We start from the raw sequence: 26145 nt of genomic DNA, 5'->3' as shown, positions 1-26145 counted from the left end.
TCTTCACAGTCCAACTCTCACATCCATACATGACCACTGGAAAAACCATAGCCTTGACTAGACGGACCTTTGTTGGCAAAGTAATGTCTCTGCTTTTGAATATGCTATCTAGGTTGGTCATAACTTTCCTTCCAAGGAGTAAGTCTTTTAATTTCATGGCTGCAGTCACCATCTGCAGTGATTTTGGAGCCCCATTTACCTGTGGTCTATCACCTGTGTTTATTACTAGATGCAACCTTGTGGTACTGTTAAGTATTTTTGGCCCTTGTAACAACTGATGATTAGAGATTCCATGCAAAGTTTATTTTAATGGTTTTCCTCATTTTTAAAATCTTATGTAAACTGACAGTATAGCTTTGTGGCTCAGATGGTAAACAGTCTGTCTACAATGCAGGAGACCTGGGTTTGATCCCTGGGTAGGGAAGATCCCCTGGAGGAAGACAAAGCAATCCACTCCAGTATTCTTGCCTGGAGAATCCCATGGACAGAGAAGCCTGGTGGGCTATAATCCATGGGGTCGCATAGAGTTGAATACAACTATGCAACTAACACACACACACCTAAAGCGACAAAAGCTAAGAATGATTAGAGTTTCTGTTGGTTTGTTTCTTTGTTCTACTTTCTATCATTCCAGTATTAACAACTAGTGAAAATCAGAAATCAAATTGATTCCTATCATTTTTAAGCCTTTTCTTCATTTTTTCTTCAATTTTATGAGCTTTCCTATAATATATTTATTTTTCATTAAATTCACCTGTCACTTAAGATAGCTAGGTTTATTCCCGTAGTTCAAATTGAATGATTTTCACTGATAGAATACTACCAAAAGTTTAAGAATTATATAAAATTAGGAGAAAGTTAGTTTGCAATAAAAACAATGTATTTCACAGAATGGATGTAAACAATCTCTCATTTGCACACAGTTCATGGAAAATCTGGGACTCTAGGTGGGAACAATCTCATTGTTCACTTTTTGTCTACTTGTGCTTGGATATTTCTCATTTGAATGTAGTGGTTTCATAACGCAAATATTTTAATAGTGTAAATACAATAGACATTTTATCAGACCTCCAAGTATTAAGGAAATACAGTCCTGAAGAACCCCTCTTGATAAACTATAGATTAGTTAATGAAATTCATCAACTAAGTGATTTAAAAATGCAAAATACTCAGGGTGGGAAGTTCTGGTAAAATAACTAGGACAAAAGTAATAAAATGGCATTTAGGGACAAATTAATGATAAATCTTTTTTATAGTCTGGTTAAACAATTTGTTGTGTTGGACGAAGTAACAAAAATTTTAAAAAATCAAATTTGTTTTTTCCAAGCAACAATGTAAAACAGGACATTTGTTTTTTCCCAGCAACAGTGTAAAACAGGACATACCTTATTACTAAGTAAATATATTAATTTTAGGCTAAACACTGAGGTTAATGGTAGTTTTCAATGTGTATCAAAACTGATTAAGTATTAGAAAGAAAGCAATTACTCTGCAGTGATACTGACCTATGACTGAATCACAACTCTGCCTCTTGATGTCTATATAACCATGGATAAGCCACAGTTTCTTCATTTATAAAGCATGCTGTGGAACATAACTCAGAATTCAACTAAATAACATACATATGTCCTCCAGCTCTTTAAGTGTACCTTTGCGGGACTTGCCAATCAAACTATCAGTTATTTCAATGTTGTGGGACTCTGTAATACTGACAATGTGTAAATTTTAGTTAATTGACTATTTCAAATTATGTAATTCACAAGTATAGTTATTTATATCTCTTTCTTACCTGTAATTATCTCTTGGTAGATATAGTGTTCATTTACATAACACATTTCAATAGTAATAAAGAACTAAGAACAGATCAGACTGAGAAGACATTGATAGGCTTACAAATTTTCTATAGCCTCTGGACATAAGTAGTAGATATATAAGCCTTTCAAAAATCACTTTAGTCAGGACTGGTTTGCAGTTCTATAATTTCCTTATATTGACAGAGTAATTACATCTCGCATTCTGCAATATTTTCTGTCTTTAGCAGGATGGAATGACACATATTCTTAACCTTAACATCATGTGAAATTCCACTCAAGGCAGTAATTTTAGCTGCTCATTTATGGAGATAGAAATACATTATGACAGAATCCAAACAGTAGGTCAAAATTATAATAAAACATATACATTAACAAAAATATAATTATTGAAATGCCTTTAATTACATCTTGAAAATTTAAGAATCTTGATTGAGAGCATTAAAATAAATGATTCACTATAAAATTACTTATGTTACAGATTTATTAAATTTTCAAAGAAACTTAAGTAATCAACTGTTATTTATATATTTTCTTCAATATCTTGTCATCTGTTTATATGTTATTCTGTTTATGCAAATGTCCTATCCTAATGTATATCTTAACTGTTCTCTGAATTGGCCTCCAAAACATAAGGTATATAATAAAAGCTGCATAATATGCTCTCTTTTTAAAAAACTATTCCGGTTTTGAATAATTTAGTCAGTCTTGCCTTACTATATTCTTTCTTTCTATTGCTTTTTTGGTATTTTACTAACCTACTTCTCCAATTGTTTAAAAGATTGCAATAGAAAGATTCTTCATATTCTTCTCTGCTTAATGACCTCTCTCTAAACATGGATGACCCTAATTCTCTGTTCTTACCTTGGTAAACTTCTTCCCCTGAAGTATATTACTTTTGTTTTAGTAAAGACTTTTATTTTAGAGATGGCTGTTGGAGACCTCTTATCTCAAACTTTATAATCTAAATTGCTCTTGTAATTATAGTATCAAAGCATTTATTCATTCAAATATTTTATTGAGAACTGAAATATATATGACACACTATTGAAGTACAGAGTCAAAACAGTATTATTTCTAATTTTATGAAGTACACATCCTAGTTTTAATTAATGATATGCACTAAGGACAAGAAAGTGGCTAGATGAAGAGATAGTGTGAAGTTCAGTGTGTAGCTCAGGGACAGTGCTATTTTAGATAAGATATCCAGCAAAATTACTGACAAGACATCCAAAATTCCATACCACTGTACTCCTCAGGGTCTTGGTATCTTTTGTTTCTTACTCCAGGATACAACAGTATCCCTAACTTCTCATTTTACACTATGAATGACTGACTTCTCAATTTACATTTCTTCCAAATCAGGTTCTGCTGAACTGATGCACATATTCACTGCGACTGCAACACACAAAATGTGTATGTTGCTTATACCCCATTCCAAAAGCACTCCCTATTTAATTTCTTATCCCTGATGAATTCATTAATCTATTCACTCATATACATTATGGCAGACATGGTACTTGGTCTTGCAGCAAAAATGATAGATTCATAATTTAGCTCACAAAACATAATTAAGATTTTAATTAGGAATGCTACACTTGTTCCTATATATGGGAATAAGAATTTCAATTACATGGTCAACTCCTCACTCTAATTAGCCTTTCAAGGTATATATTTCGTTCTCTCTCAACCACTCAATCTTGATGAGTGTCTCTTTAAAATGCTTTTAAAAAATCACTGATTTTCATGCATCATCACTTTGATTGCCTCACTTTTTAAGGTCCACAATAGGAAAAAAATCCTATTTTATCCATTTTTTATCAGGACTTCTTGTCTCAATTCTCACTTTTCTTTAAAACCTACATGCTATTAACAGATTCTACATGGTTTAAAACAATTACTCTCCTGACTCTCACAATAACAAATGACGTGCTTACTTTTTTTTAACATAATTTGCATAATTTTACACTTAACATAACTTTTACAATTAAACTGTTGGCCCTAGTTTTTACAGCTAAGAAATGGTACAGCCTATATGTCACAACAACTGAGCCCATGCTCTAGAGCATGTGTGATACAAATACTGAAGCCCTCTCACAAGGAAACCATGTTCTGTAACAAAAGAAGCCACTGCAGTGAGAAACCCTCACACCATAACAAAAAAACAGCCCCCTACATGCATCAACTAGTGAAAGAAAAGAAAGTGAAAGCATTAATCTCTCAGTTATGTCCGAGTCTTTGCAACCCCACGGACTACAGTCCACCAGGGTCCTCTCTCCATGGAATTCTCCAGGAAAGAATACTGGAGTGGATTGTTGTTCCCTTGTCCAGGGGATCTTCCCAACCCAGGGATCAAACCCAGGAGTCAAACCACATTACAGGCAGATTCTTTACCATCTGAGCCACCATGGAAGCCCAAGTATAGCAAAGAAGACTCAGTGCAGACAAAAATAAATAAAACAAATAAATTATATTAAAAAAGAAATGGTAGAGTCAGGATTTGACCAATCTGAGGTTGTCTCTAACATTAATGCATTCAAAAATTTCTTATACTCAAGACATATATTTCCATTATCATTTTTTAATCTCCTGGTATAAAAGTGATAACTAAAGGAAAGAAGAGGAAGGGAAGTCTTTTGTGCACCCTGGCACACAATTATAGATAGCTATTTTTATTGGCACATTATAGCATCACCAGGTTAATAGCTAAGTCTCCCCCAAGAGCTGCTAGCTCTTTCTTTACCTTCCTCAAAATTTTCTGGATTGTAGACAGTGATATTATTGCTTTGACTCTCTATTTGCCAACCCTTCACTCTCAACTAAATAAACTTTAGTAAAGTATACTTTCCTTGTTCTCCTGACAGGTCACAGACTCTGGCTCTACACTCCAAAATAGTGTTATCAGTTAAACAATTGTGCAATTTGAAGTTAAAAAAGATATTAATATTAAACATTTTACTTTTAGATTTATAATAGTTTGTTACAAATTCTAAGATAGATACTGAAGGTCTGCAAAGTTCCTTTCTCACTTCTTTCTTCTTGCCAGTTGATTTTATATTTCTCTAAGAATTTTTTTTTACAGAGGTGAATGTGAGAAACTCCTATACATTTTGCAGTAAAGCAGGAAGATGTGATGTTTGTATTGCTTCTTTTAATTTGGTTTGATTTTTTCTCTTCTAAAGTAAGTAACATAAGTAAAGAAGGCTGAATGCCAAAGAACTGATGCTTCTGAAGTGTGATACTGGAGAAGACTCTCGAGAGTCCCTTGGACTAGAGGAGCTCAAACCAGTCTATACTAAAGGAAAGCAATCCTGAATATTCATTAGAAGGAATGATGCTGAAGCTGAAGCTCCAAGACTTTGTCCACCTGATGTGAAGAACTGACTCATTAGAAAAGATTCTGATGCTGGGAAAGATTGAAGGCAGAAGCGGGTGACAGAGGATGAGATGGTTGGATGGCATCCTCAACTCGATAAACATGAGTTTGAGCTGCCTTGTGTGTGAGTACATAAAGCCAGTGGAGACAAAAAGGAAAAATAATACAGATAAGTTAGGACTTTTTCTCTGTACTACTTTTCTCCTAGTTGGTGATGGACAGGGAAGCCTAGCATGCAGCAGTCCATAAGGGTCACAGAGTCAGTCATGACTGAGTGACTGAACTGAATTGATTTCTTAATGAAATATGAAATATTTTATTCTTTTATTCCATAATGTCTATTTGGTTCTGAGTTACTCTCTTTTTTATATCCAGTTTGTCTTTTTTTTATGTATTAATACAGTAATTACAGTTACTTTGAAATTCTCATCAACAACAATCCCAAAATCATGTCTGACTCTTTTGAGATCCCAGGGACTGTAGTCTACCAGGCTCCTCTGTCCATGGGATTCTCTGGGCAAGAATATCGGAATGGGTTGCCATTTCCTTCTCCAGGACATCTTCCCAACCCAGGGATTGAACTCATGTCTCCTGAAAGTCTCTTGCATCGCAGCCAAATTCTTTACCACTAAGCCACTGAAATTCTTGTCTGTTAATTTCAAAGTCTGGATCATCTCTATGCTGGCAAATAGTTACCATTTTTTTTTCTCTTATTTATCCATCAAATTTTCAGACTGAGCCTGGTTAATTTTTTTTTTTAATTTTATAATTCTGTTGTATAGACTGTGAATTATATTATCTTCCTCTAAACCAGAGGTTAGCAACTTTTCTTAACGAGCTAGTTAAGTGTTTTAAGCTGAGGGACCATACTATGTCACAACTATTTAACTTTGCTCTTGTAGGGTCTGAGTAGCCACAAAAATATTTAAACTCATGGGTGTGACTGTGTTCCTATAAAAGTTAATTGCCAAAAAAGGAGGTTTCCCCACAGGTCATACTTTGCCAATGTATGCTGTAATGTACATTGAGTGTTTTTCCATAGCAATCAGTTAAACTTCAAATGAATAATCTTATTCTTGTCATAGTTTGGTTTTAGGCATTATTAGGATAGATATGCAAGAGACATAAGAGACTTGGATTCAATCCATGGGACTGGAAGATACCCTAGAAGAGTGCATGGCCACCCACTCCAGTATTCTTGCCTGGAGAATCCCATGGACAGAGGAGCCTGGTGTGCCTCATTTCATAGGGTTGCAAAGAGTGGGACATGACTGAAGCAACTTAGGCTAGATATATTTCAGCTTTCCACTTATTTTTAAGGTTTAGCTCTTTTTCTGAAGGTTTGGCCCTAAATCTCAGAGCATAGGCTTTATGTGGTCTCATATGAATGCCTGGTATTTACTATGGTCTTTCCTCTTTGGTCATCTCAGATCTCCAGCATATCACAACATGTATGAGCACAAGTGTTCTCTACCAAGCCTCCAAGAGCTGCCTTGTGTGTGATTTTAGAAAGCCACTGGAGACAAAAGGAAAAATGATACAGATAAGTTAGGACTTTTTCTCTGTACTACTCTTCTCCTAGGAACCTCAGCAGCCTTGAACTGAAATCACTTTTCCCTCCACAGTCACCACTGCTAGACATACCTGGACTCCACATTTCTGTGTGCAGTCAAGAAAGAGTCTCCAGGGTAAAACTGGTGAAAATGAGACTTATCTCCATATTTTTCTCTCAATAATCACAGCCTGTGTTTGTTGTTGTTTTTTAACTGTTAAATCCCCAAATAGCTGCTTTATATATCCTGTCCATATTTACATGTGTTTATCAAGGGAATGAAATCTGATAATAACTATTCCATCATGTAAAGAAAAGGAGCACCAATTGTTGAGTGAAAAATTGTACAGTTTCCAGAAGTTTTCTTTTTCTTTTTCCAATAGCATGGATTATTGGTCTTTGTTAGGCAGCTAGACTTGGGGCTGTCTGCCTTAATCCAATTAGCTACCAAGCTAAATTGTGTCTGAGTTTTAGTTCAACAAGGTTTATTCTATCTCTCGTTCCCACCTTTTTCTAGAACAACCTTCCACATATTTTGACATGATCACCTGCTGAGTTCACCAGGGATCCTTCCCCAAGTAGGATCAAACTCAAATCCTTCTGTCTCCTTCACAGTGAGATTTTTGAAAAAAATTTCAAAGAATGTATTCAGAAGCCAAGAGAAACTGATAAATTAACAGAATACATGAAAAATTTACTGAGTCATTCTGCTGGCATCTAAAACCTATTTAATTAATATTTTCCTTGAAGCCCAAATGTATTTTGTGTTCTTAAAGCTATAACAATGTCTGAGCATATTTATAAAGACAAAACCCACAATTTTCTAGCAAGAAAAAAATGTTAACTGGAGTAAGAAAAAAAAAATTTTTTTTTCTTCAGTAAAAGGACATTTGATCCCAACTGAAGACCAAATGAGTCTGTGCAGATATGTTTAGATGAACTTAACTACTGGAGCCAATTAAACTCTCCTGCTTAAAACATGCATGTCCATGACTGTTGAAATCCAATAACTCTTTTTCTTAGCTCCTGGGGTAATCTCATGTGGCAAACTTGAAGTTTGGTTGGACAAAAAAATTACTTTTATTTGAATTTGGAAAAAATCATTCTCTTTATTTGTTAACTAAAATAAATGAAATAAAGATTTAATGGCCTGCATAAAATAATAATAAATAGATTAATTAAATTTTTACTGACTTGATCTATAGAAACTAAGGAGAATTGATTTAAAATAAACTAAATTTTAAAAAAGTAAGAAAGGGCAAACAACTTCTAATGGTTTAAATGCACTGACATTTTAGGAAGCCCGTTTCTTAAAATTCTGCCATGTGTTACAATGTACATAAATCTTAAGGGCATTATGCCAAGTGAAAAAAGCAGGGCACTATAAGACAAATACTATCTGGCTACTCTCATGTGCAATCTCAAATAATCAAATTCATAGAAGCAGAAAGGAGAATTATGGTTGCCAAGGGTTGGGGGAAGGGGAAATGTTGTTCAAAGACAAGATTTTACTGGTGCAAGATGGATACATTCAAGACACCTAGTGTATGTACAGTATAGTACAGTGACTATAGTTACTATACTGTATTATATTCTTTAAATTTGTTAAGTGTGTAAATATTAAGTTCTTACAATACATAAACAACCCTATGTGAGGGGATGAATATGTTGACTTTAAATATTTCTTATATAATGATTGATTGATTTTTTCAATTATATCTTAATAAAGCAAAAAAAAAAAACCCAGAAAGCTCTTTTTCATAAAAGCAGCTAACTAAAACAAAAGTGAAAAAAGAAAGAAAACATAAAGAAAAGCAAAAGTTGTGAAAATCACGAACTAATTAAAGAGACACAAAACAATGGATCATTTCAAAGGGAAAAAAAAATACTCTCATAAAGCTTAGACTTTTGATACTATTTAGAGACTTTAGCAAACTTTTATATTGGATAAGGAAAAAGTTAAATAGTATTCCCATTTGACATGAATATTTGGACAAATTAGATTGGCTAGATAATTTTTGTGTTCAGATTCGTATATCTTCTAAGTTAAATTTTCTAAATTTAATATGCTGGTTTTACATGACATGTAAATTAACACTCCGATGGTGTGATCACTAACCTAGAGCCAGACATCCTGGAATGTGAAGTCAAGTGGGCCTTGAGAAGCATCACTATGAACAAAGCTAGAGGAGGTGATGGAATTCCAGTTGAGCTATTTAAAATCCTAAAAGATAATGCTGTGAAAGTGCTGCACTCAATATGTCAGCAATTTTGGAAAACACAGCAGTGGCCACAGAACTGGAAAATGTCAGTTTTCATTCTAATCCCCCAAAAAGGTAATGCCAAAGAATGCTCAAACTACCGCACAATTGCACTCATCTTACACTCTAGCAAAGAATGCTCAAAATTCTCCAAGCCAGGCTTCAGCAATATGTGAACTGTGAACTTCCAGATGTTCAAGCTGGTTTTAGACAAGGCAGAGGAACCAAAGATCAAATTGCCAACATCCACTGGATCATCGAAAAAGCAAGAGAGTTCCAGAAAAACATCTTTTCTGCTCTATTGACTATGCCAAAGCCTTTGACTATGTGGATCACAATAAACTGAAAAATTCTGAAAGAAATGGGAATACCAGACCACCTGACCTGCCTCTTGAGAAACAGATATGCAGGTCAGGAAACAACAGTTAGAACTGGACATGGAAAAACAGACTGGTTCCAAATAGGAAAAGGAGTATGTCAAGACTAATTGTCACCCTGCTTATTTAACTTATATGCAGAGTACATCATGAGAAACGCTGGGTTGGATGAAGCACAAGCTGGAATCAAGATTGTAGGGAGAAATATCCATAACCTCAGATATACAGATGACACCATCCTTATGGCAGAAAATGAAGAAGGACTAAAGATGATGAACTAAGTTCATCAAAGAACTTCTTGATGAAAGTGAAAGAGGAGAGTGAAAAAGTTGACTTAAAGCTCAACATTCAGAAAACTAAGATCATGGCATCTGGTCCCAGCATTTCATGGGAAATAGATGGGGAAACAGTGGCAACAGTGATTGATTTTATTTTTCAGGGCTCCAAAATCACTGCAGATGATGTTTGCAGCCATGAAATTAAAAGACTCTTACTCTTTGGAAGGAAAGTTATGAGCAACCTAGACAGCATATTAAAAAGCAGAGATATCACTTTGTCAACAAAGGTCCATTTAGTCAAGGCTATGGTTTTTCCAGCCGTCATACATGGATGTGATAGTTGGACTGTGAAGAAAACTGAGCACCGAAGAATTGATGTTTTTGAACTGTGGTGTTGGAGAAGACTCTTGAGAGTCCCTTGGACTGCAAGGAGATCCAACCAGTCCATTCTAAAGGAGATCAGTCCTGGGTGTTCATTGGAAGGACTGATGTTGAAGCTGAAACTCCAACACTTTGGCCACCTGATGCAAAGAGCTGACTCATTTGAAAAGACCCTGATGCTGGGAAAGATTGAGGGCAAGAGGAGAAGGGGATGACAGAGGATGAGATGGTTGTATGGCATCACTGACTCAATGGACATGGGTTTGGGTGGACTCTGGGAGTTTGTAATGGACAGGGAGGCCTGGCGTGCTGCAGTTCATGGGGTCACAAAAAGTGGGACACGATGAGCGACTGAACTGGACTGAACCTCAACATATGTTGAGACTGCAAATGTTGTTTAACCATGTGAAATATTAACAACTGCTGCCTTTTAAGAGGATATATCCTGGAAAATTCTGAACATTGTTGTAAATGATTTAAATTCAGTGATTCTTTTACACTTTCTGAAAAAAAATGTAAATATGTAAAAAGTGTCATCTTTCTGTTAATATCATCAGTAACCAATTACAATATAAATCCTTAATTATTTTGAACACTTTAAATAATCTTAAATTAAATAATAGTTATTCTTTATTATCAACTATCTTTTTTAACCTGATCAGTTTCTAAAAACAGATATTTAATGCAGCAAATAGTTCAGTGAAAATGTATTTGCTCTTTGAAAGTTCCCAAGTGGCAAAATTGATGTGGTAATTGAGAGAAGATTTTTTTCAGAGAGGTTTTAAAAAAGAAAAATAATTATCAATTTTCAGAAAAATAACTCATCCTTGAAATATAGCTCGCTTACCTATTTATTTATAAACAAATAAATTGTCTTTGGAAAAGAGAATTTCCTATCACATCCAAAACTAATATCATGAGATATTATTCTATAATTGTAGCTGGGCACTGATCTTGAATTATTTTTTGCAGATATCTTTCATTTATTTAAAAATACTTAAAATTATTTTATAGCTAATTCTTCAATAATAGCTTGTCTTCAAATATCATCAGTATCAGTCTATGTTCTGATGTAAGAGTATGTTTAGCAACTCTTTATTGATACAGCCTTTTTCTAAACCCGGGTCATAAACCCTAAACAATAACATTTTAAAGATATTATTTATGTATAAAAAAGCTTCGGAGTTTTCCATGCAGTCACTGAACCATACAAAAGATGTGTCCTTACTTTACTGAAGAAGAGTATTCTATACTCTGATAAGTTCTACACAGCTTTTTTGCTGCCCAGTTATCAATTGTCAATAACAACAACAACAACAAAAACCCTGGAATGCCAAAAAACAGAACAAAAAAATAATTCTCCTGAAGTTAATTATTTAGAGGTAAATGTTACCACTATAAATAGTGAGTTTTAGAACTCACAGTAACTGAGTTCTTGCCAGGTTAGATAGACACTTGTTGTTGTTTAGTTGCTAAGTGGTGTCTGACACTTTTTTGACCCCATGGACCGTAGCCCGCCAGGCTCCTCTGTCCATGGGATTCTCCAGGCAAGAATACTGGAGTGGGTTGCCATTTCCTCCTCAGGGATCATCCCGACCCAGGGATTAAACATCTCCTGCATTGCAGGTGTATTCCTTTAGACTGATGTTCAAAGAGTGGCACACACTGTAAACAAATTGATTTTTTCCAGCTATAAATGCTATTGCCACTTTTAGTGATTATAACTTTTCTTTATGGCACAAGTCAAAATGCCCAGAAGTCAGTCAGCATCTCCTTATGATAATGTTCCTGCTCTCAGGATAACCATCGACTAAATACTCACAGAGAGGATTTTATCCTCCTCAGTTATGATAATGTGAGTTGATATAATTAACTTAGCAGGCCTATTCATATTTGTCACCAAAAAATTGGTTTTTGCTTTTATCCTACCCATAAATAAAGGCCCTTGATACAGAGTGCAGATCAGAATCCAGTTTTGTGGAAGAAACTGCAGAAGAGCTGCTATAAAAACTGTACCTCATTTCGGTAAACAGCCAGCAGACAGCTCTATCAATCGGCTGGCTTTGGATTTCCAGCATGCTCTAAGTCCAGAAGCCAGCAACTTTGTAGAAAAAGACTCAATAACTCAAGATCCATAGGCAAGAATCAATTCCCCAAGACAAAGTGAGCTGATTTAATTTTTGCTTCTTCATATATCATTAGTCCTAAGTTTAACATACTGGTGATTGGTGTCTAGTTTCAAAAAACTCCTTAGTTTTAAAAAGAATTTAAAATTCTGTGAATGATGTAAATACGGATGTAAAGTGGAACATTTTCATAAAAGTTGAAGTTAGTGGTTTAATCTATTTATATGTATTAATATCTGTATATCCCTTTCTATCCATCTGAGCTTCCCAGGTGGCGCTCATGGTAAAGAATCCACCTTCCAATGCAAGCGACATAAAGAAATTTGGGCTCAGTCCCTGGGTAAAGAAGATCCCCTGGAGAAGGAAATGGCTGCCCACTCCAGTATTCTTGCCTGGAAAACTCCATGGACAGAGGAACAGTAGGCTACAGTCCATAGGTTCACAAAGAGTTGAACACGACTGAGAGACTGATCACACACACACCTATCTATCTATTGATTGGTTTGTAAAATTATTCACAACAGTGGTTAAATATCATATTAAATAGGAAAATCCCTGTAAAGAGTAATCCAGTAACTTAAAAAATGTAGGCAGAATCAGTGCAGATAAGTTAGTAACCATCCAGACATTTTAGGTAGGGAAATGTAAATTAAGAATTGTAAGGTATTAGACATAAATTAAAATAAATTGAGTCGACTGAGTCAGTGATGCTATTCAACCATCTCATCCTCTGTTGCCCCCTTCTCCTTTTGCTTTCAATCTTTCCTGGCATTAGGGTTTTTTCCAATGAGTCAGCTCTCTGCATCAAGTGGCCAAAATATTGTAGTTTCAGCTTCAGCATCAGTCCTTCCAGTGACTATTCAGGCTTGATTTCCTTTAGGATTGACTGATTTAATCTCCTTTCTGTCCAAGGGACTCAAGAATATTCTCCAGCACCACAATTTGAAAGCATCAATTCTTCAGAATTCAGCCCTCTTTATGGTCCAACTCACACATCTGTACAAAACTATTGGAAAAACCATAACTTTGATTATATGGACCTTTGTCAGCAAAGTTACGTGTCTTTGCTTTATAATACACTATCTAGGTTGTCATGGCTTTCCTTCCAAGGAGCAAATGTTGGTAATCTCCGGGACATGTTAAGCAAAGATAAATTAAGTAGGGAATGTCTTTGCTGAACAAAGAATAAAAATGGAATGGAAGGACCAGAAGCCCCAAACATTTGGAGTGGGTTGCCATTGCCTTCTCCATAAGTATTCATGACACATTTGCTATAGACAAAGTACTCAGTATTTATGAAGTGATAAATTGGCCATCCTATGGAGACAGTCATTTTGGTCCCTTGGGTACTCCACTAAGAAATGCAGCTAAAGTCCATAGCTGTTCCTAAGACCCCTGGTGAGCCACAGCTATTGGCCAGGCACATTTGTTGCTATGTTGACCCAACATGACAAGTGTATGTTGGTTTCAGGCACCGCCTGTTCACTGAGCTCTCTTGATCAAATCTCAGTTGTCATCCTCAAAACCACACCTTCAGCAGGGGAAGGCTGATGCAGCAAAGAGAGAGAGAGATAAGACCTGAGAACTCCCTATTTCAGGTATTGGGACCTTCTTACATGCTTGTACCTTGTCCTAAACATGGTAAACTACTTCAGCTATTTTCACCTCCTTATCATAGTGGGTTTTAAACTGATTTAATTAACTGTATGGCTTCCATATTATAATTTGGTACATGAGCTTTTTTTCTTTTGTCACTTCTGAAGTCGCTGGCTTGGTAAATTTTGGAGACTACTATTATATAAAGACTATCGTTATATCAATGCAATTTCCCATGGAACATGTACCAAATATGTGAACCTCATTAAAATCAGAGGAATTAATAATTAATTCCACTAAAATCAAACCAACAGCCAGAGGGAGCTCTATCAGTGTATCAGATTATGGCTTTTCTGTAAAGGGCATCCTATTTATTTCCCTGAAAATACAAGCCATAATTCTTACAGTGGCTTACAGTACCTTCAACAGCTATGGCATTTCCTTTGGTTCCCATTCTTTTCCTCATCTTTTTTCCTTGATTCCTTATTACTTATGGGAAGATTTACTCATTCTACTATTGTACACTGCCCTCCTCACTACTGTTCCCTGTCTTTTGGCTTAATCTGGAATGTTATTAAAATATGCCCACAGTTAATTCTAGTCTTTGCTCAAATGCTTTAAAAGCCTGCCTAGCCTTGTCATTCAATATTAAATCCTATGTACTTCTACCACCAACATTTATACTTTTCTATTTTTTCTATAAAATGCTTGATTGTATTATCCTTTTATATATTTTTAAATTTTCTCCAATAGAATATTAATTATATAATGGTAGTTTTTTTCTATTTGATTAATTTCCATGAGTCTGCTCTTAGACCTGTGCCTAGCTTATGACTGGCATCCATTTAATTAATTAGCAGATGAAAATGAAATAATCCTTAATTCATTTCTTCATATTTTAATGTGGCAAAAGAAAAACTTTCTAATTCTTAAGACTTATAACAGTTTTGTGAGCAATTAATTCAACTATATTGCTGGTGACAATTTGTAGAATTAATCTAACCAATTTACAAGGCTTAAAATTATCTAAGCAATTGTGAATCATTTATTAATTTCTTATACTCAATTTCAGGGAATTATTTTGAACTATAGGGAACAATGTCAAAGTGCTTATCTATGAAATGTTTTAGCAATATTTTCTACATAATTTTAATCATAAAATATCCAAAGTTTTAAAATTGTGTTTCTTGGCATTCTCTTTTCAGGAGAACATAGGATTTCAAACACATTTATGATTCCATTTCTTGGATCTATTTTTTTGTCAGACATTTCATAGTATAAATTTCTGAGATAATATTTTATGATGTTAGTAGAGTGGCTTCCAAATTTTCACATCAAATTGAGTAGATATTTTCTGAAATAGAGAAGAACTTTGCAATTTTCCAGATTATAAAAATGATAATCATTACAGTTAATAAACATGCCAAACTCTTATTGGTTATAAGAAGAAATAATTAATTGTAAACACATTTATAACCGAAAGTATGCATCTTTAACTGAACTTTTCTCAAAAAGACTGATTTTATTCAATTATTACAAGGTTGATTGCTTTAAATACTGAAACTCTGTACTGTGACATGGTTTTTTTTCCTTCTAATACACCTGTATACATTTAAAATTATTTTATTTGATTGGACTATATATTTAAAGATATTTAAATTACTTTTCAGGAGAAGAATACATTTATCTTTTGTTAATGATATCACTGATCCTGCAAAGATTTCTGAATATCTATCAGTATAAAACAAACCATCCATAACAAAGGAGCATAAAATGACTATTTTATTTTGCTTACAGATTCTGTGAGTTCAGAAACTTAGGACACAATGAGTATGGATCTTCTCTGCTTCATATCTGGGACCTCAGCTCGGATGACTCAACTGGCTGCCTTGAACAGCTAGACATCAGAACAGCAAAACTAGAGGAAACATTTCCAAAATAGTTTCTTTATTTCAGTGCCAGACACTTGGCTTGTTATAACTACAGGATGGGTTCAGTGGGACTCTTAGCAGAAGCACTTATACTTGACCTCTCAAAGATCATGGCATCTGGTCCCATCACTTCATGGGAACTAGATGGGGAAACAGTGGAAACAGTGTCAGACTTTATTTTGGGGGGCTTCAAAATCATTGCAGATGGTGACTGCAGCCATGAAATTAAAAGACGCTTACTCCTTGGAAGGAAAGTTATGACCAACCTAGATAGCATATTCAAAAGCAGAGACATTACTTTGCCAACAAAGGTTCATCGAGTCAAGGCTATGGTTTTTCCTGTAGTCATGTATGGATGTGAGAGTTGGACTGTGAAGAAGGCTGAGCACCGAAGAATTGATGCTTTTGAACTGTGGTGCTGGAGAAGACTCTTGAGAGTCCCCTGCACTGCAAGGAGATCCAACCAGTCCATTCTGAAGGAGATCAGCCCTGGGATTTCTTTGGAAGGAATGATGCTAAAGCTGAAACTCCAGTACTTTGGCCACCTCATGCGAAGAGTTGACTCATTGGAAAAGACTCTGATGCTGGGAGGGATTGGGGGCAGGAGGAGAAGGGGACGACAGAGGATGAGATGGCTGGATGGCATCACTGACTCGATGGACGTGAGTCTGGGTGGACTCCAGGAGTTGGTGATGGACAGGGAGGCCTAGCGTGCTGCAATTCATGGGATTGCAAAGAGTTGGACATGACTGAGTGACTGAACTGAACTGAACTGAACTGACATGGCAGCATTAAGATGGTCAGATTCCTTACATGGAGGCTCAGCCTCCAAGAGTGAATATCCCAATGGACAAGACAGAGATGCATGGACTTTTATGACTTTTCCTCTCCAGTCACATAGCATGACTGCATTGGTCAAACAGTCACAAGCCCACCCAGATTCAGGAAAGGAGCCAGAGAGTCCATATTTCAATGAGAGAAATACAAAACTCTTTGATGACATATTTTAAAATCACCAAAAGTATTTATATAAACTGAGACATCCATGAGTGAAAAAATAAAACTAATGATAATTTAATAGAAGTATTAATGCCTCTTCATGCCTGCTTTAAAGATAGAAGCATAAATGATAAAGATATATTCCACCAAGAAAAAATGCTTTTATGAAGTTCAGAAAAAAATCAGAGAGAAAAGAAGCTAGATAAGTAAACAAATAAATAAAAGGAGGCAAAAAACAAAAATAAAGTGAGACATGATATGTAATACTACAAGTAACCAAACATTAAGTTAATATGACTTAGAAAGGTATAGAAAAAGTTAAGAATAGTGGGCAATATACTTTTATTTATTTATTTGGTCTACAAGGTAACTTTTATTTTTTAATATAAATTCATTTATTTTAATTAGAGTTTAATTACTTTTCTATATTGTATTGGTTGACCCAGAAGGATGGTACTGGGAAGGAGATGGGGGGGTGGGTTCAGGATGGGGAGCACTTGTACACCTGTGGCGGCAATATGCTTTTAAATCTCTCAGATTAAGAATGTTCTTACAGTTAATGTAGTGCATTCCTTCATTTTGTGAGAATCAGACTTGGAAGAGTTCAAAAGATCCTTAAGACTATATTTGTAGAAATGTAAATATACTAGATTCCAGTCAATGGTTTCTAATTTTAGATACACAAAGGCCATTAAAGCACTGAATTTAGTAAATAAGTGAAAAAAATGTGTGGTAATTCTATTTAGCCATGCTGCTCAAATAAACAGAATAATAAAACTACATTAATTTACTTATGATTTGTAGAATATAGTTTTCAGATTTTTACCACTCTAATATGAGATTGTATCATAGGAGAAAGCAAACATATTAAATAACTGTAACATATATATTTCTAATGATTTATTTTATGGCTGTACTATATGTGGTGAATTACTGTGTTGATATAATCAGAATTAACGCATATATATGGAATTTAGAAAGATGATAATGATAACCCTGTATGTGAGACAGCAAAAGAGACACAGACGTATAGAACAGTCTTTTGGACTCTGTGGGGGGCGGGGTATGATTTGAAAGAATGGCATTGAAACATGTATAACATCATATAAGAAATGAATCACCAGTCCAGGTTTGATGCAGGATACAGGATGCTTGGGACTGGTGCACTGGATGACCCAGAGGGATGGTATGGGGAGGAAGTGGGAGGGGGGTTCAGGATGGGGAACACGTGTACACCCGTGGTGGATTCATGTTGATGTATGGCAAAAACCAATACAATATTGTAAAGTAATTGGCCTCCAATTAAAATTTAAAAAAATAATTTTAATATTTTGCTTAAAAAGAAGACAATATTGAAATATGAAAAAAATATATATGTACCCTCTTAATATTCCCTCTTTTCAAAGAGTGAATTCAGCATGTATGTATTTTCTAACATAACAGCATTATCTGTTTGCCATAACTAGAAAATTGTAGGCAAGTTATGCAGGTTGACCCACCTAACTTCTAGGGGGCTATATCATAGAAATCCAACTTGTAAGGTGGCCTCAAGTATTACATCTGAGTAAAACTGCAAATGCAGGGGCATAAATTACAAATTTGCCTAGGATCTGATAATAAAGAAACACATACTGTGAATCACTAGTCTATGTCAGTCTATCATATAACTGAGACACTGAAGGGAAGTGGCTCAGATGGTAAAGAATCTGCCCGCAGTGTGGGAGACTTGGGTTTAATCCCTGGGTCAGGAAGGTCCCTTGTAGAAGAGAATGGCTACCCACTCCAGTATTCTTGCCTAGAGAATTCCATGGACTGAGGATCCTGGTCGGCTACAGCACATGGGGTCGCAGATTCAGACATGACTGAGCAACAACACTAATGGAAGTAATGGAGTCTCTGCATGGATGCGCACATTCTCCTTGTGTGTGTATGTGTGTGCTCATGTGTAAGCACACATGCACACACACCATGCATGCTGGGGCCTATGGTGGGAAGATGACAGTTTGGACAGCAAAGGCACAAATGTATAAATATTCAGAAGAGAGGCCATGGTTGTTGTATCAGTCTGTTCTGGCTACCAAAACAAAATAACATGGTTTTTGCATCTTAAATAACAGAACTTTATTTTCTGGCAGTTCTGGAGGCTAGCAGTCCAAGATCAATGGTTCTCCTGATTCAATTTCTGGCATGAACTCTTTTTGGCTTGCAGGTTACTGCTGTCTCCATACATTCTCACATGGCCTTTCCTCAATGTGTTCTTAGAGAGAGAAAGAGAGCGAGTTTTCTTACGTCTCTTCTTAAAAGGCCATCAATGTTATCGGTTCAGGACCCCACTCGTATGACTTTAATTAATTATTTTCTTAAGGGAAAATATATTTCCAAATGTAGCCACATTTGGGTTAAGCCCTCAACATAAGAATTTGGAGGGACACAAACATTCAGTCCTTAACAGCTGGAGATCAATTTTTGAGTCACTGGTTCTTAGAAAAATTTTTATTCATGCCCTGATTTCAATTGCCTCCCACCAGGCAATAAATCTCTTTTAAAACAAGCAGGCTCAGGACTGCATTCTAAGCTACTTTGACATCTGTTGACTAACTAGAGGTAAATAATTTGAAAATGAGTTAACAGAGTAGTAGTGAAAAAATCGAGACACTGATGTAATAGAAAGCAAGAATCTGAAGATATCAAAGAAAATTAAGTGTACATCAATGTAAAACGCTACTGAGATGTCAAGGAGGATATTAAGTCATCAGTGTCCAGGTAGAATATCAGCTAATGTCCTTGAGCAGAAACTGTTAAGAAGTTTTTAAATATTGCAAAAGTTCAATTCGTGCTATTCAGGATAAACATCATGACACAGAGTTTAGCATTTGAGTAAAAATTCACCTATAAATATTTTTCCTCAGAGTGAATCATCCATCTGTTTACTCACCATTAGAAATAGCCTGAAACCTTTCTCTTTACATGTTTATAAACCAACTTATTATAGTATAATCATATCTATATACTTCACATCTTCTCTTCAGTAATTTACAATGTGTATATGCTGGAAATATATTAAATGGCAATCATCTATTTAATAATATATGACTAACAACATTGTGTTTCATGCATGACACAAATTTCTGCTTCTGATTCATACTGCACAAGATTAGTAGCTAGAATATTTTACAAGTAACTATAAAAATATCTTCTCAGAAAACCTTAACAAAAATAAATCATTTGGCAAAGCTGTTAAGTGAGTCATATGATGCTATAATTATTAGTCACTTGCTAGAACAGGAATTCAAGCCCTCTACCTCGTCTTCTGATTTAAATTGTACCAATTTTATGTTAAATTATAAGATAAACTGTATGGGAATGTTGGTTATCTATTTACCATACTGAGTTAAAAGAAAAAATTGGTGAACTTCTTATAATTATTAAAATTCAGTATCAATCAAACAGCTATCAATATTTACTTAAATTCTATCTAAAAGTAAGATAAAGCATAACTGTCTAAATATGTTGGTACTGTTGTTCAGTTGCTCAGTTGTGTTTGCAGAAGCAGTACGCCAGGTTTCCCTGTCCTTCATTATAACTGGAGTCTGCTCAAACTCATGCTCATGATGACATCATCTTATTCTCTGCTGCCCCCTCCTCCTCCTCCTGTCTTCAGTCTTTCCCAACATCAGGGTCTTTCCCAATGAATTGGCTCTGCATCAGGTAGTCAGAATATTGGAGCTTCAACTTCAGCATCAGTCCTTCCAGTGAATATTCAGGACTCATTTCCTTTAAGATTGACTGGTTTGATCTCCTTGCTGTCCAAGGGACTCTCAAGAGTCTTCTCCAGCACCAAAGTTAAAAAGCATCAATTCTTTGGTGCTCAGACTTCTTTATGGTTCAACTCTCATATCCATACATGACTCCTGGAAAAACCATAGCTTTGACTATATGGAGACTAACATGTTTACATTTATACTTTGTGTCTTTCATCCATCTTCTTTACCTTCATCTTTTTTAAGAGTTTCTCAGTAGTTTTTGCATTGCATTTCTTTGTAACACTGAATTCTACAAAAGCTTTGCAGTTTTTCAAATGTCTGCCATAATTTTCTATATTGTTTAATAATATTTTCTTTTCTTCTTCTCTCTCCTGACTTTCAAAATGTTATTACAGGTAGTATTAATGGAGAGAAAGTAATCTGATGAATCCCACAATCTTTCTTATTTTTTATAATTAACTTATAAAAAAGCAAGTATGTTTACCATTCCTAAATCCTAAGTATATTATTTGTTATTCACTGTCCACAAGCAGTACTATAAACAGCGGAACTTGAAATATTGTCTAAGAGGATACTGCACAAAAAAGTATATTCACTGAACCAGTAAACTAACATATATGATTTATAGGCCAGGAAGGTCTAACTATGATTTTATGATAAAACTCACTTAGATCAAAGCTAGCAAAATGGGTCAGTTGAAAGTATATTTGAAAGAAAATTGAATTCACATTATTATTTTGAATTTTGAAGTAATTGTCTCCAACATTGGGTCAAGGAAATAGAGCTATATGAAAGATCAGTGACAAAAGGAAAGCAGAGTTTTACATTTTAGACAATATATCAAGTGCAGAATTTAAATTCAAAGTGGTGTTTACAAATATTGATATTTAAAATGAGGACAATTTCCAGTTTAGTAGCAAAATCTCTTCAAAAAAACATATAGATAAATATAAAAAGAAAAATCATCCAGAGTGCATACCAATAGCATCATCTAAGAAAGCATATACTATACATTTTTATTTACATGGAAGTGAAAAAATAAATAATTGGCATGGGAAAACCGAATTACAACAAAAAGTAAAACAAGAACTATGCAAAAACAGAGTGTGCTAAAGTCCTGATATTGGATGAATGCAGATAATAGCAACAAAACTTAACTTCCAGAAGATAATTTATTTTCCTAAAATTAATCCAAGAGAGTGAAAATAAAGAAGATTTTATTTATTTTTAACATTATATTTTTACCCTTTACCTGTCAAACTCCTGAGATTCAAATCTGAAAATTCCCTTTCAAAAGTAAAAAATTATATATGCACCATTCTGCACATTCATTATTTAAAATTGGAAACAATCCAAATGCACACTTTCATTGGCTATAAGCAAACATTTTTTTAAAGACTTAACAAAATAGGTATAAACTTCATTCAGTAATTTTGATGCAAACAATAAGAGCAGTATTCTAATTTCAACTATTTTGGACATTTAGTAGGATAAAATCTAAGATTTCTTTATAAGAGAATGCATGGTAATAACCTGTTTAGAAAAAAATGGTCATTTCAAAATTTATCACTGAAAGAATACATTTGGGCAAAAATTATAAATGGATGCTAAAACTCTTCATAGAAAAGTTATTCAGTTTCACAGAACTAAAGAATCAAATATCATATCTGAATCTATCTAAATTCAAAAAGCCCATGCTTTATATTTGTACACAATATTTCCTCCTAAAATAAATATTGGAACTTTAAGTAGGTCATTGGATTCCCTATTTTAAAATTTACTTTTAAAAAATTATATTTAGAAACCAGGAAGTTTACTTGTTTTTTCTTCTCTATGTGAAGGGGGAAAAAAAAACTTACACTGAGGTTTCCTATAACAAAACTCATTGACAAATTCCAAATAACAAGGCAAATTGCAGTTGATGTAAATAGTACCCTAAATAGAGTGGAGTTTCATTGAAAACTTGTAAATAAGAATTTAGCTTGAAGTCAACATATAATGCAAAATTGAGTAAAGCTAGTATCTCCCTTGAAAAACACCTTCAAGAGGCAAACAAGTTGTGTACTTTCTCTTAGTGAAACCAACCTAATCAGTTTTCCTTCAGTGTCAGAATAAATAGCTATTACTTTGTAAAAGCAGGAGATGAAGATCTGGGTTACAATTTGGGGGTTGAGGTACACACACAAAAAATCAATTTTAAAACATAAACTTAACTTTTGTTAGGATAGCATAATATTAATTCACTCTAACAATGCATGACTTCATAAAGTACAAAAAAGAATGTCAATAAATATCAAACTCTTAAATGTCTTCATCACCTAGGTATATCCAAGTTCCCAGCATTTCTCTTCCATCTAGAGCTCTAAGGGTCTAGACCCAGAATCTTTCTTGTTCACATTTCCACAGAGATCAACTCCATCTTATTAGGAAAACTTTTTTTTAGACAGAGTTTGGCTTAGCCTTAAGGTCCCTTTGCCTCCCCATCTGGGTAATCAGTCTATAAAAAGAAGACAGGTTTCCACGTATGAGAATAAGGTGGTGATTCAGTGCTGCCACTGTGATATAAGGTTCTTGCTTATAAAAACTGGTAAACTGTTCTCCTCTACTGGTTGAAAACAGCTGAAATAGAGTTCATGACTTGCAGAGCAGAGTATGAGCTTGGCATTGGCTCCCAGTTGTTCTCATAATGAGGATTTTTTTGATGTGCCCAGACTAAACAGGATTAAAAGGCAGCCGTGGATGTATTCTGCTAAATATTCCAGGGCGATTTAAGGCACGTGCCAGTGTAGGAGTTAAATATTCCTTTCCTATATTCTTGGTTAATCATGCCAGTGGTTTCAGATCTTTCTCTTTCCCATACACATATATCCTATATCCATACACTTCAAAAGAATAAAAGAGGATTCTATGATAGCAGAGTCTATTCTAGATCCATATTAGAAAAGATAAATATTTCCAAAATATACAATTAAACCTCCAGTGTTATCCCTGCCTGACAATAGAGGTGAAATTCTCCATCATGTGATGAAAGTGCCTTGTTCTGCTTGGTTTAATCTTCTATTTTCAATTAGGCTGAGTGGATTAGTGGGTATTATAGCAGTTGGGGGTTGGGGTGAACTTTATTGAAGTTTATCACAGTAGTATTCATAGATAGCTAGTGGTAAGGTTCTTTATAGTACAGGGAGCTCAACTCAGTGCTCTGTGATGACCTACAGGGGTGGAGTGAGGGGGGGCGGGGTGCAGGGAGGTCAGAAGGGAGGCTCAAGAAAAGGGATATCTGTATGGATATAGCTGATTCATGTTGTTGCACAGCAAAAACTAACACAACATTGTAAAGCAATTATCTTCCAATTAAAAATAAAACATAAAAGTTTTAAAAGGAGAAAATGAATATAAATATACAATAATATTCAAATTATAGCACTTAACATTAGCCTCATGTGGAAACTTGTTAGAAATGCAAATTTCTGGCCCCACCCTGTGAAACCCTATGGACTATAGCCTGCCAGGCTCTTCTGTCTGTGGGATTCTCCAGGCAAGAATACTGGAGTGGGTTGCCATGCCCTCCTCCAGGGGCTCTTTCTGACCCAGGGATCAAACCTGCATCTCTTACATTTCCTGCATTGGTAGATGGGTTCTTTACCACTAGTGCCACCTGGGCACCTAGATCTAACATATTATAAACCTTAGAGTGGGCCCTAGTATTCTGTTAAGACTTCCAACTCATTCTGATGCATGTTGAAATTTGAGAATTACTTCACTGGAGCAGAGAACCACACTGTATGCCCAAAACTTACTTTTGAGCTTTCTTGTATCTGAACAAAGATTGAATCCCCTAGGGTAACTATGGAAGACAAATTTTGGCTAATATGAAGCACATAATTAATTTAAAACATTAATATGAGTTAAAGAATAACAGAAGATTTATATAAAATGTTTTTTTTTGACATTCTTTTATATTCACCTTGAATATGAAGAACATGGTGCCTTGAATAAGATACAATTGATGGTTTATTTTAAAATTTCTCATTTTCTTTATGCATTTCAATAAGTATTGCTATATGTTCTACTTATTATAATTAGTAAGTTACTCTCTATTATTTTGTTTTAAGCTTCATAAAATTCAAGTCATCCAAATTATTTTTTTTAATTTTCTAAAAAATAAAAATCTACTAGTCTTCTAGGTTTGTAAAAGGAACTTCAAATAATGGACTTAAAGTTCCACACCCTGCCACTGAAATGACTTGAGCTTGGTTAAGTTATACAACCTTGTATGCCTCGATTTCCTCTTTTACATAATTTGGTAATAGTACCTAAAACCTACAGAAAGCCATGTCATTATGTTTAATTAAGTAAATCAGTAAGTGCAGAAATGGAAGTCTAAAAGCTGAGATCTACTGAGAAAATGTGCCACATAATTAAAGTAATACTTCAGATCAACCATCTCTTTTCTGTAAGAATTCTCTTTTTCATTTCTCTTACTTAGGAATCCTTTCTATCCACTCTCAGTGATCAGAGGTTCTTTACAGATGAAGATTACATTTACTGCTGAAATTCTGCTTTCACCATCATGATAGATGTCTATCCAATTTTAATACTATCTTTTAAAATTCTATATCTCTAATCTTAGTTTCTTGCATTCTTTTTAAAAGTAACAGACTTGTGCACTCCAGCTAAAGTATACATAATGACAAAGATGAGAAAAAAATACAGATAGATATGTAGATATTCAAAGATAAAAATTTTTCCCTAAGTGCTTCTGAAGATTATTTAAGAAAACTAAAAAAATATAAATATAATTAAAGATAAATGTAAAACTTAAAAAACAAGAGAAATGGCTATCATTTTGATAACATGAAAGAATGTATTATATCCTGAAAGTCTTTCTTGGGAATAGAAACAATATAGAATATTTCTAAATTAAACCATCCCATAATCTTATGTCTATTTGAATAGGCTGCTGACTTTTGTGGCACTGTGTTTAAGATTTTCCTTTACATTTGCATGTATTTTACATAGCTCTTTAAAATCCTAATGCTAATTAATTGCATTAAAGATACATAAATGTTTATTAAAAATTAAATAGTGCAGAGAAAAAAAATTTTCTTTTGATAATTATTTAGGGTCCAGAGCCTGGAGGAGAGATGTTTGTTTTTAACTTCATGTTGGGACCAATGAAGAAAAAACAACAAATAGCTCAAGGCTTTACACTCTCAACTTATGTCAACACTGGAGAACCAAAGAGCCGATTTTGTGGACCCCCAAATAATCCTTACTATCTTGTAAGCACAGGAGCAACTTTGCTGAATGTCAGACCCACAATTTATTTATGCAGGTGATATATTGATTTCAATGCCTTATCTAGAGCCTATGTGAGATTTAACATGGCAGGAGTGGAACTTGGAATGAGGGCATGCAAAGCTGAAAATCTAAAACCTTTACACAAAGAAGTAAATACAAAACCTGTTCTTTCAGTGATGTATGCGATAGTTTCTTAAGCCAAAACCTAAACATCATTTACTGCATCCTGTCTTTCTTTTTTGCCTTCATTCAATAAAATGCCAAGCACAATTAACTCTGCTTTCTAAGCATCTTTTCAATGGCACCCCACTCCAGTATTCTTGCCTGGAAAATCCCACGGATGGAGGAGCCTGGTAGGCTGCAGTCCATGGGGTTGCAAAGAGTCGGACATG

This window comes from Bos javanicus, chromosome 1, assembly GCF_032452875.1.
Source record: "Bos javanicus breed banteng chromosome 1, ARS-OSU_banteng_1.0, whole genome shotgun sequence".
Lineage (NCBI taxonomy): Eukaryota > Metazoa > Chordata > Mammalia > Artiodactyla > Bovidae > Bos > Bos javanicus.
Note: the sequence above shows the minus strand (reverse complement) of the source record.